The sequence below is a fragment of the Coenobita brevimanus genome, chromosome 33, assembly GCF_032717465.1.
Source record: "Coenobita brevimanus isolate Jiangsu-jjx chromosome 33, ASM3271746v2, whole genome shotgun sequence".
NCBI classification, from domain to species: Eukaryota; Metazoa; Arthropoda; class Malacostraca; order Decapoda; family Coenobitidae; genus Coenobita; species Coenobita brevimanus.
Window position 1 is genome coordinate 3,318,265 of NC_136986.1, and position 14,504 is coordinate 3,332,768.

Sequence of the window (14,504 nt, forward strand, 5' to 3'; positions counted from 1 at the left end):
TTTCTTGTATATATTATTTGGTATAAGAATAGGGCATAGGGCTTATTTCAATGGATGAAATCAGTGAAAAATTCCAGGGAAGATTTACTTAGCGTAGCACGGCCGTGCAGGCGAGAGAATAGGGTAATGGAGGGGGGGTAGGGAGGGGAGTCAAGAACGGGGAGAAATGGCTAAATTGTCAACAATGGATGGGAGTACAGATGAGATTAGGAGTGCTGACTAGTGTTGGACATTGGCAATACTGATAGATGATACAAGCCCCCACTTGGAAGCCCGGGTGAATTCAAAATAACACAGAATCACAAAAGCGACGCCCCGCGGTATGATCCCTTGCTCCCAAGCGTCACGAAAGTGACGCCCCGCGGTTAAGGGGTTAATAACCCTCCAATTATAAATAAAACTACCTCCCCTACAAGTAAGAAGGAATGATGACTTCCTTGCATTATTTTATAGATATTTTTTATGGCAAATGGTCAGATGAAGTTGCATCCATGGTGCCACATCTCCATGCATTCGTTCATGCTACACGGGGATCTGGTAGCCCACATGACTGCAATATCACACAGCCATATTGCAGAACTTCTTCCTATCGGAATTCTTTTATTCCCCAAACTGCATCGCTTTGGAACTCGCTTCTCTGTAGCTGTTTCCCCCCAAACTTTAAACTACAGCTGTTCAAGTCCAACTGTTACAAATTATTTATGAATGAAGGGTGGCAGTAATCTGGTGTATGTATTTATTTTTTATTCATTTGTTTTTCTATCCTCTGTTCTGTTATTAATATATATATATATATATATATATATATATATATATATATATATTATATATTATATACATATATATATATATATATATTATATATATATATATATATATATATATATATATATATATATATATATATATATATATATATATATATATATATATATATATATATATATATATATATAGAGAGAGAGAGAGAGAGAGAGTCAGTATTTCTTTACAGATTCTAGGGATCGTCTGTGGGAATCGGTACCGATGGTTGGATCAGTGTTGGAAACTTGGCCACAAGTCAGTTGTTTTCCAATGCTGCTCATGGACAGCTTAACAACAAGTAGGACCATAATAAAGGTAATACCAAAGAATACGTTAATGGATGGTAAATTAGGCTCTGTAACTGGATGAGATCATTACTTTGATATCTCAGTTCATTACCAATGCGATGGTCTCACAGCGAGAACCGAGTTTTAACACTGAGAGTTTCCTTTAGTACTAAATAATACACAGAAAACAATTTATTATTTTTTATCAAAGACATTACTGTACTGTAATAAATACCTTGATAATTAGGAAGTAGGTAAAGAAAGGTAGACAGGGTGATAAAGACGAAAACAGGGGAGTGGAATTTAAAAATGGTAGATTGCTACTCGGGACGGGAGGAAAAGTGAACAGATTGAGAAAATACTACACGGAATTGTTAAACACAGGGTATGAAACTAGTGCGAGTATAAGTGGCTGGGGAGTGGCTGGGACGAGGAGGGAGATAAGGGAAGAATTGATCAGTAGGATGGAAGTGGTGGAAGCAATGAAGAAAGCAAAAATGGGGAAACCCCAGGAACTGATGGAGTGTGTGGTGAAATGCTGAAGCATGGGGGAGAGATATTAGTGGAGCGGATATGAAAGATGTGCGAATTGGCGTGAGAGGACGGTAGAGTCCCGGAGGATTGAAAGTCAGGTTCAACTATTCCCCTGTATAAAGGAAAATGGGAAAAAGAAGTGTGTGGTAATCAATGCTGCATTTGTCTTCTAGATGGAGAGAACACTTTAAGGAATTGTTGAACATAGAGGATGGAAGTAATGCGGGCATAAGTGGCTGGGGAATGGCTGGGAGAAAGAGGGATGTGAGAAGACAGGAAGAAATCAGTAGGATAGAAGTTGTGGAAGCAATGAAGAAAGTTAAATCGGGGAAAGCCCCAGGAATTGATGAAGTGTGTGGTGAAATGCTGAAGCATGGGGGAGAGATAGTAGTAGAATGGATGTGGAAGATGTGCAGATTGGCCTGGGAGGAAGGTAGAGTCCCGGAGGATTGGAAGTCAGGTATAATTATTCCCTTGTACAAAGGAAAAGGGGAAAAAGAAGTGTGTGGCAATCATAGGCGCATTTGTCTTCTTAGTATAATAGGAAAAGTGTATGGAGGATACTTATTGACAGAGTTAGAGAAAGAACAGAGAAATTAGTTGGAGAAGAACAGGGAGGCTTTAGGAAGGGAAGAGGTTGTGTAGATCAGATATTCATTCTTAGATCTTTAGTGGAAAAGTTTCTAGAGAAGGAAAAGAAGTTGTATGCGGCTTTCATGGATTTGGAGAAAGCATATGACAGGGTGGATAGACAAGGATTCTGGAAAGTGTTAAGAATATATGGAGTAGATGGGAAGTTGCTGAATGCTGTAAAGAGTATGTACGATGGTGCGAAGGCTGCAGTGCGTGTGAATGGTGAACTAAGTGAATTTTTCTCTTTGAAAGTTGGGTTGAAACAGGGATGTGTCATGTCTCCATGGTTGTTCAATCTGTATATGGATGGGGTAATAAAAGAGGTACAAGGTAGGGTAGTGGATGTTGGAGTGGCCCTGGTGAGAGAGGACAGTGTTTGGAAGCTCCCTGTACTGTTGATTGCAGATGATACTGTGTTGTTGAGTGAAGACAAAGGGAAGCTGCAAGGCTTGGTGGATGAGTTTGGGAGAGTGTGTAAGAAACGGAATCTAAAGGTGAATGTAGGGAAGAATAAAGTGATGGTCTTTGAGAGAGGTGAAGTCAGTGAATGTACAGCGAGGTTGGATGGTGAGGAATTGGAAAATGTGAGTACGTTTAAGTACTTGGGTAGTGCGATGAGTAAGGATGGAGGTTTGGAGGGTGAAGTGCTTGAAAGGGTACAGCAGGGAAGAAAGGTTGCTGGTTCTTTGAAAGCAGTGATAAGAAACAGGGAAGTGAGCATGGAAGTGAAAAAGTTACTACATGACAGTATTGTGATACCAACTCTAACGTATGGAAGTGAAGCTTGGACGTTGTTGGAAGGACACAAGTCAAGAGTGAGAGCAGTGGAAATGAGTTATTTAAGAGGAGCCTGTGGAGTCACATGGAGAGACAGGCTGACGAATGAGGATATAAAGAAGCGTTGTGGTGTGGATGTGGATGTGATAGGAAGCGTTATGAGAAACACACTGAGGTGGTTTGGCCATGTGGAGAGGATGGAGGGTGAAAGACTGACGAAGAGAGTGTATGTGAGTGAGGTGGAAGGGGGAAGAGGGAAGGGGAGGCCGAGGATGAGATGGAGGGATGGGGTGGAGAGGTATATGAGAGAGGGGGGTGTGAGTTGGGAGCAGGGCAGTGAAATGGCGGGGGACAGGGCGACTTGGAGGCGATTTGTTTGTGGCCACCCCAAACGGGATTGATGCGTCTGGCAATAGATAGATAGATAGATAGATACTTATTGACCGAGTTAGGGAAATAACAGAGGAATGTGAGAAGAACAGGGAGGTTTTGAGAAGAGATAATGTTGTGTAGCTCAGATATTCGTCCTAAGATCTTCAATGGAAAAGTTTCTACAGAGGGAAAGAAGTTGTATATAACCTTCATGGATTCAGAGAAAGCATAGGACTGAGTGGATAGAAGAGGAATGTGGAAAATAGTAAGAATATATGGTGTAAGTGGGAAGCTGTTGCATGCCGTGAAGATTATGTATGAACGTGCTAAGACTGCACTATGTGTGGATTGTGAACTGAGTATATTTGTCTGTCTGAATATTGGATTGAAACAAATATTTATCAGGTATCCATGGTAGTTCAATCTGTACATGGATGGAATTATAAAAGAGATACAAGGTAGGGCAGTGGATGTTGGAGAGGCCCTAATGAGAGAGGGCAGCATTTGGAAACTTCCTGTTCTATTGTTTTCAGATAACACTATATTGTTAAATACCGACGAACGGGAATTACAGAGCCTGCCAAATGAGTTTGGGAGAATGTGTAAGAAACAGAACCTAATGGTGAATGCAGGGAAAAGTAAATGTGTGGTCTTGGAGAGAAATGACGTCACTGAATGCACAGTGAGGCTGGATGATGAAGAGAAAATGTGAGTTTAGTTTAGTACTTAGGTAGTGTGATGAGTAAAGATGGTAATTTAGAGGACGATGTCCATGAAAAAGTACAACAGGGAAGGAAGGTCCCCTGTAATGCAGTGATATCCAATAGGGAGGTGGTCATGGGAGCAAAAAAAACTCTGCATGATAGGATTGTGATACCAACTGCAACGCAAGGAAGTGAAGCTTGAACCTTGTTGGAAGGGCGCAAGTCAAGAGTAAGACCAGCGGAAATGAACTATTTGACAGGAGCATGTGGAGTTACATGGAAAGACACTGACAAATGAGGAAGTGAAGGAGCATTGTGGTCTGGATGTGAATGTGATAAAAAACAGGAAAAATACACTGAGGTGGTTTGGCAACGTGGAGAGGATGGGGAGCGAGAGCCTGACGAGGAGAGTGTAAGTGAGTGAGGTGGAGGGGGGGAAAAGGGAGAGGGAGACCAAGGATGAGATGGAGGGAAAGAGTGGAGAGGTATATGAGAGACGGGGTTAGAGCGGGGGGAAGGCAACAAAAAAGGCCAGGGACAGAGTGACACGGAACCTATTTCTTTGTTGCTTTCCCTTGTGGGATTGAGACATCTGGCTACAGATAGACAGACAGATAATTAGAAAGAAAGTTTAAAGTAGTTATACACTTTCCTCGCCGGCTTCTTAACCCTATGAAAACTAATTTCAATCAATCAATCAATCATTTCCTGTGGCACCCCACGGGATGCATAGGGCCTCGATGAATTCTCTCCACCAATATTTGTCTCTTGCCATCTCCTTCAGGTACCACCAACACTCCTCTCCTGTTTCTTTTTTCATTGTCCTCAACCAGGTTTCACTCGGCCTACCTCTACCTCTTCTTCCTCTAGCAGTCCACTCTGGCACATCCTGTATTAAACTGACTTCTTTTCTGTATATGTGCCCCAGCCACTTCCAGCGAGACAGTCTCACATATTCATTAAATGGTTCCACTCACGTAATATCCCTTACTCTTTCATTTGTAACTCTGTCTTGCCACTTTACCCCAAGAATGCTTCTCAGTATTTTATTCTCAAATCCGAATACTTTCTGATCTGTTGCAATTGTACTGCACCATGACTTATTGCCATAAATTAAAATTGGTCTAACCATGGACTTGTAAAATTTCACTTTAGTATGTATCGAAAGGATATTATTATTCCAAACAGATTTCAACATTCCAACAGCTCGCCAAGCCTGTCTAATCCTCTCCTCAATTTCATTGTTTAATGATCCATTAGATGATACAATCGTTTCCAGATATTTAAAGTTTTCTACATTCTTCACCACAGTATTCCCAATAACACAATTAATTTGGTTCTCCACATTCATATTAATAATTTCAGTCTTTCCACAGTTTATTACCAATCCCACTTTTTCTCCTTCCTCCACAAGACAATTAAGCACCCTCTGCATAAATACTTCGACAAATCAGAAAACTAATTTACTCTCCATAATTATATACTGCTTTATATTAGAGTATTGGTGATGTTGGAGTGGCACGGGGTGTGGGTCTGTTCGAGGTGGATGTGGACAGCCAGGACACTAACGTGACGCAGGCACAGCTCTCCCCAGTGGTCAGCCAGGCTCGTCGGGTAGGTCACGCTTACATTTTTGCTCAGGCGGGAAGGTCACTCTAACACTTCTGTTGTGGTAGGTAGATCACTCTCACATAACTCAGGAAGTCAGGTATTCTCTCTTTACTACTGAGGTGGGTTCACCACTCTCACATTACTACTTAGCATGGTAGTTCATTCTCGCTTTACTGATGAGGTGGGTAGGTTGTTCTCACATTACTGGTGAGGCATATAAGTCACTTTCACACTAGTGCAGAGGCGGCTTGGTCACTCTCACTGCACTGCTGAGGTGGATGGGTGGGTTATTCTCACATTAATGCTGAGGTGGGTTGGTCAGTCTCACATTACTGCTGAGGAAGGTAGGCCACACACCTAACCTGCACCATGGTGACGTCAGCAGCTGCGGCAGGTGTCGTGGTGCGTGATGGTGGTGGTGGTGAGTGACGACCCAGCCTTCCTCACTGCCTTCGCTGATTGGTCCCTCAATGGCCGCCTCCTGGTGTGGTCAACAAGACTCCTGGTGGTCACTCGCCTGCCCAGGAAAGACCTAGAGGCTCTACTCGTTTCCCACTGGACATTTTCCATGATGAACACCTTGGTGATCAACACTGAAACCTTAGCATCTGAAAAACAGTAAGTTATTCAGCAACCAAGAATGTGCAATCGGCTTCACTTCTAGGTACTACACCGACTTATGGCGTCTTGGTAGATGTGGCACCACTGTGTTTGTTTACATCTTCGTATTAAGACGGGAATGAGTCGGAGGAACCCCGGCACAGTGGTCAGGTACTGACAACTACATTGCTATGTTCTGTGTAGTGCTTACATTATATACAACATGTAATGTAATTGAACACGTGCCTGTTATTTGAGATTAATTTAATGTGATGGTACTGGGACCAATCAGGGAGTTGGATGCTTCGTTGTGGATGTTCAGGGGTGTTGTTGGTCCGAAGCAGGCCTTGCTTTACTGAATGAGACGCGGGCCAAAATAAGACTTGCCTAGCGCAACATATGATGGAGGATGAACATATTCATCCTATCTATGTATCTACCTATCAATCTATATATCTATATATATATATATATCTACATTATATCTATCTATCTATCTATCTATACAGTATATATATATATATATATATATATATAGAGAGAGAGAGAGAGAGAGAGAGAGAGAGAGAGAGAGAGACTATATCTCTATCTATCTATATCTCTATCCATCCATATATCCATCTATCTATCTATCTATCTATCTATATTGCATATATCTCTATCTACCCATATATCTATCTATCTATCTATATCTATCTATATCTATGTATCTATGTATCTATATATATATATATATATATATATATATATATCTATATCTATCTATATATATATATATGGAAATTATGATACAGTAACAATGCCAGGAATGCAATTTAGGTAAGACAAGGAAGTGAAGCTGCTAATGAAACTGTTCCACACTGGGATAAAGTATAACGGTGTGCTTAACCCGCCCCGTCCCGACGACGTATGGGTACGTCACCACGATTTGCATTTGCCAGTCCCGGCGACGTACCAGTACGTCGTGCAATTGCAAGGTACCTAATTTGCACAATTTTCAATTTTCGCACGTGATTTTTCGGATGTATACACGGGACACCTTCCTCCATTCCTGTACAAGATACCAAGCAGGGACAATGCCTTACACTGCATAACCTCCCCCCTCCCCACCTCATGCCATTGTCTTGGCAAAGGACCTGTTACCAGTGACCTGGCTAGTAAAGTTATTCAGGGCCAGAGTGATTCCCCAATCGATGACAATGTGGAGGACAATGTTTACATAGCATTAGAAGAAGAAACAGCCAGAAATAATGATCAGGTAGTGTGGCAAAAATAGGTCAGGTATGGTGATTAGTTAGTGAGTGAAACAATGCTTATAATGCCTTTATTACTGCTTGAAAACCAATATACTGTCATACTACATATACATTCGTACCAAGTAAATAAATAAATACCGTTTATGAGTGGATAAAATAGTTACCCTCCCATGGAACTCGTTTTATTTGGTGCCAGCATGTTAGAAAACCCACTCAGGTAAGGAGGAACTCCTACCTGGATTGGGCACTTTAAACCTCAGGTGAGCGATTTCTCTATGAATTTTCGATGTTTCTCACCAAAAGCGAAGGTTTTAGCCAAAAAAAAAAAAATCGAAAATACCTCGGGACTGGGGGATGTCGGAGGTGCGGAAATCCTCGGGACGTGACGGGTTAAGAGAGAAGAAAGAAGAAAGATTGTGATAATGTGTGATAACTTTTACCTGGTCGTGATGTAGTGGATGGCTGACTGGCTCTCATCTGAGAGTCCCGGGTTCGATTCCCGGCATAGTGGTAATATATTGGAGGATCTTAAGAAAGCATTGCCGTATCGGCCTAGTCCTTCTGGGCTAGTGTCATCTAATTCATATCTGAAAAACTTTCGCCACACAAAGCCTGTGTCCCAGTATTCATCTATCGCTTCGTTCTTCTCTCTGTTGCGCCCTCCATCTTATATCCATTTCACCAGTCCTACTATCCATGAATTCCATATGATCAGACCACTTCAGCACTCCTTGATCAGCTCTTACAGTATCTACAAGACAACGCTTCCCTCCATATATCTCACTTTCATCTCTAACCCGTTACAACACCATACTGCGTTACTGTGCTCAGACGATTCGGTTCCAGCAAGCCATTTATACTATGTATGCTATGTATTGAGAGAGGTGACTCCCAGTGTGATGTTGCAGTGAATGGAGAGAGACTGGAATTGGTGAGAGAGTTCAAATACTTGGGTACAGTGATAGAAAAGAGAGGAAGATGTGTAAAGGAAGTTCAAAGTAGAGGGACACAAGGAAAAAAAGTAGCTGATGCAATGAAAGCCTTGATAAGAAACAGAGGCTTCAGTATCGCAGCTGCACGAGGCTTGCATGAGGGAGTGTTGGTGCCAACTTTAACATATGGATGAGAGACTATGGTGTGGCATGGAAATGAAAAGTCAAGAGTAAGAGCAGTGGAGTTGGGACTGCTTAGGAATGTATGTGGAGTACAGAGGGTGGATAGGATATGAAATAACGTGATTCATGAAATGTGTGGAGTGAAGTCGGTGGACACCAGAATCGAAGAGATTGTACTGTGATGGTATGGTCATGTGGAGAGAATGGATAACAATAGAGTGGTGAAAAAGGTATATCTGAGCGAATTTGAAGGAGGGAGGAGGTGAGGTAGGACAAGGAGAAGGCAGAGAGATATGGTGGATGAGTGTGTGAGGAAGAGAGGTTTGGAAGTCGGTGAGGCTAGGGAACTGACAAGAGATCGAGCTGGCTGGATGAAAGTTGTGAGGAGAAGTGCATGATCAGGGATTTTGGCACCCCTTGTGAGCGTGGCAGCATCTGGACTGACTCAATCGGATACGTTTGTGTGAAGCTACAGAATGTGGTGAATGTTTTTGGCATATCCGATAGAGCCAGGATTCCGGGGGCTTGAATGATGAGTGAATGGAAGGGTGGCCCATTGGACTGGGCAAGTTTGGCCTGTCTGGACATTGCTACTCCTCACCCTGCCCTTGGGTGGGAAAGGAGGTCCGGATGAAGATGATGATGATGATGATGCTATGTCATGAATCTAGTAAAAATCAAGCTCTAAAACTAAAACCACGTATTTGTAGACACTCAAATTCATTACAATGTTCAATTAACAGACTTGGATAGAATATTGCATTACTGAAACTTAAACCATATGGCACTGTCGTGTGAAGTGGTAAGCAACATCAGAAATGGATGACAGATCGATAACTGTGAGATTATCACTATCATTAATAAAATGGTCATGTATTTAGCCAGAATAGCTACACCGGTATGTTTTGCCGCCTGCTACATTAGAAAGAAGATTATCATTAAAGTTTTAATTCCACTCCAATAAGATACCCACAGCATTCAGGTTTCACAGTCAAGGTATACGAAATAGGCCTACTCTCCCTCTCTCTCTCTCTCTCTCTCTCTCTGTCTATATATATATATCATCCAGTCCTACTTTGCCCCATGAGGAGCGTAGGAGCCCGGGGCTAGGCAGTTAGTCTCGACATTTAAGATGAGAGTGATCAGCCTCACTCATCCCTGAGTGGCATTACATGAGCAATCAACCCCAATCATCCCTTGGATATGATCCTTCACCGGCTCAATCCGACTGGAGAGCAATAATTACCCACTAAACCAACAGGTGCCAAAATATGGCTATATGGTTACCACCCAGCGTAGTAAATGGCTTCCTGGTGTACAGGAAACCATTTGGCTTGTCACTCAGTGCAGAGTCACCCACAGGCAGAAGGAAAAGGAAAGAACGAAGGAAAGAAAGACAGAAGAGGGAGTGTAAAGTCACCCGTAGTCAGAAGGACAAGGAAAGAATGAAGGAAAGAAAGACAGAAGAGGATGGAAAGAAAGAAGGATGGAAGAGAGGAAAGGGCGACACCCGAGAGCAGCACTACATCGAGTAAGAGGATTGTAAGCGCCCCCACCTATCATTATTTATATATATATATATATATATATATATATATATATATAATATCACGTAGGCATCGAAGGCCATGTAGCACCTCATGGGCCCTAACTCCCGACCTTATGGACGGTGAGTCAGCTCTCTACTGACTGAGCTACTAGGCTCACTTTAACATTATTACCTGAATCTCTCAACATACAGTACTAGGAGCATTTGGTAACCTCCCTCCTGCACAATAACATCATGGAGTCTATCAGGCGTGCTGAAGACGACTTTTCTCACAATGTGCGGGTTTTCCGCAGAGATTCCCATTCTCGCCATGTATGTTCCATCAATTGCTCGGCTGTCCTCTCTCTTTCTGGCTCCCATGTGTTAACCACATTCGCCCAGATACTTTCAATTGGGTTGCAGTCGCAACCATTGGTAGGCCAGTCCAAGAGCTGATGATTTTCCTGTGTAGCAAACCACTCCTGGACTGCACGTGCCATGTGAAATGGGCACCGATCATGGACGAATATAATGGGACCTGGTGGGAAGGGATGTCTCTCCTGCAGGGACGGTAGGAAAAATTCCTTAAGAATTTCCAAATACTTCTGGGCTGTGAATCGTCCTTCTACTCTCGTAATATTTCCCACTCCATGGATGGATATCCAGCCCCATAGGCTACATTGCACACTTGATCTCCATTTCTGGTCTTGTATGTGTTTGCTCGATTATAGCTAAAAAAGATTATTACGTTATAGGAGTTAGTTTTGGTTCTGGCTTCCTCCATTAGTTGAAAGTTACCCTACTTTGTTTGGAAAATACTTTAATGTATAAAATAATACTTATGGGAGGAATAGCAGTTATCTAGTCTTGTGAATAGGTGGAAGTAGTGTTTCTTGTATTTTCTTGCATAATCTCACCATGCAAACTGTGGGTGGTATATGCTATACTACATTTTAAAGACTTATTTATTTTTCCCAAATGTGCTGGGTAACCGATTCACTGGTCAGCAAAATTATCGTTTCTGTTAAGTAATAGACAAGTATATTAATAAATGGCGATTTTTAATTTGATAAACCATGCATATTGTTGCTGATGTGATTATGAGAGCCTATTTCACAGTAAATCACCGAATTCTTAGGCCAAATCCCAAGTGATTTATGATATTTTGGAGTATGTATCAAGATCCAAATAAGATGGAGAAATAGAAGAAGGGAAGGACGGGAAGAAGGAGTATTTGCAAGGAGAGTGGAAAGGTTACAAGAGGATGAGAAAAAGGCAGAATATAAGAGAGAAGTGGAGGAACGACTGGGCAAATATGAATTGGAGCAGATGGGGAACGTGGAAGGTGTGTGCAGGATATTCACAGAAGAAAAATGTGCGGCATGTGATGTGGTGTGTGGGATGAAGAGAAGACGGAGGGGGTGCAAGGAACAGCGTGGTGGAATGAAGAGGTGAGACAGGCTGTGGCACAAAAGAAGAAAGCATACAATGAATGGATGATAAATAGGGGCATGGAAGAAGTTGAAAGACAGAAGAGGTGAAAAGATTAGTAAGAGAAAGAAGAGAGTGGATGAGGAATTTGGAAGGAAATTGAGTGAAAAGTAGAGGGACTGTAAGAAAATGTTCTGGAAAGAGGTGAAGAGAGTAAGACAGGGTGCAAGTGAAGTTAGCAGGGGAGTGAAAGATGAAAATGGTAGATTACTAGTGGAGAAAGGAGAAAAAGTGAGCAGATGGAGAGAACACTTTAAGGAGTTGTTGAACATAGAGGATGGAAGTAATGCAAGTTTAGGTGGCTGAGGAATGGCTGGGAGAAGCAGGGAGGTGACAAGACGGGAAGAAATCAGTAGGACAGAAGTTGTGGAAGGAATGAAGAAAGTTAAACTGGGGAAAGCCCCAGGAATTGATGGAGTGTGTGGTGAAATGCTGAAGCATGGGGGAGAGATGGTAGTAGACTTGATGTGGAAGATGTGCAGATTGGCCTGGGAGGAAGGTAGAGTCCCGGAGGATTGGAAGTCAGGTATAATTATTCCCTTGTACAAAGGAAAAGGGGAAAAAGAAGTGTGTGGTAATCACAGGGGCATTTGTCTTCTTAGTATAAAAGGAAAGTGTATGGTAGGATACTTATTGACAGAGTTAGAGAAAGAACTGAGGAATTAGTTGGAGAAGAACAGGGAGGCTCTAGGAAAGGAAGAGGTTGTGTAGATCAGATATTCATTCTTAGGTCTTCAGTGGAAAAGTTTCTAGAGAAGGGAAAGAAGTTGTATGTGGGTTACATGGATTTGCAGAAATCATGTGGCAGAGTGGATAGACAAGGATTGAGGAAAGTATTAAGAATATATGGAGTAGATGGGAAGTTGTTGAATGCTGTGAAGGTATGTATGATGGTGCTAAGGCTGTAGTGCGTGTGAATGGTGAACTGAGTGAATTTAATCTCTTTGAAGGCTGGGTTGAAACAGGGATGTGTCATGTATCCATGGTTGTTCAATCTGTACATGGATGGGGTAACAAAAGAGGTACAAGGTAGGGTAGTGGATGTTGGAGTGGCCCTGGTGAGAGAGGATAGTGTTTGGAAACTCCCTGTACTGTTGTTTGCAGATGATACTGTGTTGTGGTGGATGAGTTTGGGAGAGTGTGTAAGGAACAGAATCTAAAGGTGAATGTAGGGAAGAGTAAAGTGATGGTCTTTGAGAGAAGTGAAGTCAGTGAATGTACAGCGAGGTTGGATGGTGAGGAATTGGAAAATGTGAGTATGTTTAAGTACTTGGGTAGTGTGATGAGTAAGGATGGAGGTTTGGAGGGTGAAGTGCTTGAAAGGATACAGCAGGGAAGAAAGGTTGTTGGTTCCTTGAAAGCAGTGATAAGAAACAGAGAAGTGAGCATGGAAGTGGAAAAGTTACTACATGACAGTATTGTGATATCAACTCTCATGTATGGAAGTGAAGCTTGGACGTTGTTGGAAGAACACAAGTCAAGAGTGAGAGCAGTGGAAATGAGTTATTTAAGAGGAGCCTGTGGAGTCACATGGAGAGGCAGGCTGACAAATGAGGTTATAAAGGAGCGTTGTGGTGTGGATGTGGATGTGATAGGAAGCGTTAGGAGGAATACACTGAGGTGATTTGGCCATGTGGAGAGGACTGAGAGTGAAAGACTGACGAAGAGAGTGTATGTTAGTGAGGTGAAGGGGGGGAGAGAAAGCCGTTTTCTATGTAAGGTATACTCAGGTATTTATGCTGGGAAGGTATTGCAATGTTCAGTACACTTATCTGATCACTTATTACTTCAGCATCTCTCACAATTTGCGTGTTTTTCTCACTGTAAATGCATTATCTTACACTTACTTGAAGATAGGTACAACCTGACTTCATTACGTTCAGTCCTGGCACTTACATGAAGGTATTTACAACTTGACTTCACTATATAGTCCTTACACTTACAAGAAAATATTTACAACTTACACTTACAGGAAAATTTTTACATAATGCCTTCACTATGTACAGCACTGGGTGAGGCATACAGGTAAAATTAGGCAGAGTGAGTGTGAGCGGGGAAGTGAGTGAGTGTATGGCCTTGACAGCCTGAGGGATGGTAGAGGAACAGTTACCTTACATGCCTGCCAATTTTTATCTGCGAATCTTGAAAAATGCAGTCACAATGAAGTTTTTAATTTTAGACCATTTTAAAACGTCACTGGCACTGGCCGCAGTATTATGTTAGACCGTTTTGAAACGGCACTGGCATGCGCCAGGTTAATGGTGAAAATCGTTGTTTCCACATCAAAATCTATCATTTTAGCCAAAAAAAAAAAAAAAAAAGTCAAAAATGGCTGGCACTGGGGTGACCCATAGGGCTAAAAATAGCCGGCACACGGCAGGTTAATCGGGTTGAAAGATGTAAGAACTGGACTCGGAACTTTTGTGAAAGCTTTGCCATTGCACTTGACATTGCAAAGGCTTTGGATCGAGTCTGGCACAAATCTTTAATTTCCAAACCGAACTCTTACAGTCTCCATCCTTCTGTCTGTGCCTTTATCTCTAGCTTTCTTTCTAGTCATACTATAGCTGCTCTTGTAGACGGCCACCACTCTTCTCCTAGAACTATCAGTAATGATGTTCCTCAAGGCTCTGTCCTATCACCAAGTCTCTTTCCTTTGTTTATCAATGGCCTTCTAAGCTATACATCAAACCTATCCATTCATACACTGATGACTCCACCCTTCACCTTTCCATTCATCTCCCACTGAGTCCACCTCAGAACTTACTTCAGCAAACAAGGGATGAGGCTAT